The sequence below is a fragment of the Gossypium hirsutum genome, chromosome D11 (assembly GCF_007990345.1).
Source record: "Gossypium hirsutum isolate 1008001.06 chromosome D11, Gossypium_hirsutum_v2.1, whole genome shotgun sequence".
Taxonomy (NCBI): domain Eukaryota; kingdom Viridiplantae; phylum Streptophyta; class Magnoliopsida; order Malvales; family Malvaceae; genus Gossypium; species Gossypium hirsutum.
In genome coordinates this window covers 64,660,065-64,661,784 of record NC_053447.1, presented here as the reverse complement: position 1 = coordinate 64,661,784, position 1,720 = coordinate 64,660,065, and positions in this window count along the sequence as shown.

The window sequence follows — 1,720 nt, the reverse complement described above, 5'->3', positions numbered from 1 at the left end:
GTATGTGATAGGTATATGTTTATGTGAATTGGATGTGTGCTTGTGTTATTAAATGATAGGTGTATAATATGGTAAGTATAATTCTTGTTGCATGAACTTACTAAGCACAATGTGCTTACCCCGTTCTCTTTTTCCCTATTTTGTAGTGCTCAGGAGCTCGAAGGTTGGAGATTAGTCGGAGCCTTATCACACTATCAACCCATATCTTTTGGTATTTGAAAATGACTTATTTTGAAAGAACGTCATGTATAGACTAAATACCAATATTACATAGAAATGAATGTTTGTAACTTAGCTGTTGGTATGGCTAGAGTAAGTATAACTTTGAGATTTTGCGAAAAATTTCTTATGGCTTCGATTTAATATCAGTTTAGTCCCGATGTATGTTTTGGGCTTCGGAGGCCCATCCAAGGGACGTCATGACATGATTCGATAAATGAATAGTAATTAAACTCATAATAACAGAAAAATTAATTCAGTAAAATCTGGTAATGCCTCGTATCCTATTCCGGCGACGGAAACGGGTAGGGGGTATTACAAAACAATTGAGAGCATTTACTCAAACATCTCTTGTGCATAGGTTTTTGTGATTGTTCTGTTCTTTTAGCTTTGTGTTGTTTTTGATATATAAATTGGTACATTGGAGGAATTCTGTGTGAATCTTCAATTGTTAGGAGTTAGGTTGACTTAGGCATTTTTGGAGTGAAAAAACTACCTAAGGCCTCACGGATTGCAAGACAAAAAAATCAAAGTATGTGACAATAGAACTTACAAAGTCGAAACTAAGATTACAACAAAATAAAGATTTTTATTAAACAGAGTTTGAGTTTTAAGCATTCTGAAATACATCCAAACTATGCGAAAAAGCTTTCATCCTTACTTATTTGCTGTGACTCATGTGAACTTGATGCATTTGAAACTTGCATAAAAAAATCAACATCAAGCAAACAAATTACAACTTAGAAAATGAAAACTCAATAAGCAATCAACACCCATACATTACGCACCAACATGAAACACACAGACAAATTTAAATCCCCTTCTAGCTTGTTAATAAGAAGCAGAAATCAAAATTGTAGAGTAAAATAACATTTGAACAAGAACGTAAATCACTTTGTGCTATAGGTGATCCTAGGATCCAACAAAGCCATTCTCAAGTCTATATACAAGTAAGCATAAACAAATAGAACAGTAAAGCATTTACTACACTGTACACAAGTAAAATGGAAAAGATGTGTTATATAAGCAAGTAACAAGAACACCTTTCAAACAAGAACATTGTATCCATTTTTTTATCAAAGGTACTGCTTAGCTTTTGAAGCTACACATTAAGATTAGAATCAACATATGCATATCTTAAAATAAATCGATGCTATTATATTTTACCTGTTTGCTGTCCCTTGGTTGGATATTGAATTGATATCCATGCTTGGCACGTGTGGAAACCTCGTTTGCATGATAGTTGCATGGCCTTGATGAAAGAGATATAATCATTAAACTCAATGGCTTTTCTCAAAACTGATATTAGTAAATACAACAGCACAACGAAAGATGAAGACAAGGTTATGCGATGGAATAGAATAGAATGTACAGATCCTAGAAATACTCGTGCAATATAGAGCAAGATTTTAGCTCAAATTGCAGACTATTTTCCAGGTAAATCACTTTCAGGAAATTTCCATCATACATATCACATCAGCTTCCCCCAGCTTAAAAAAAG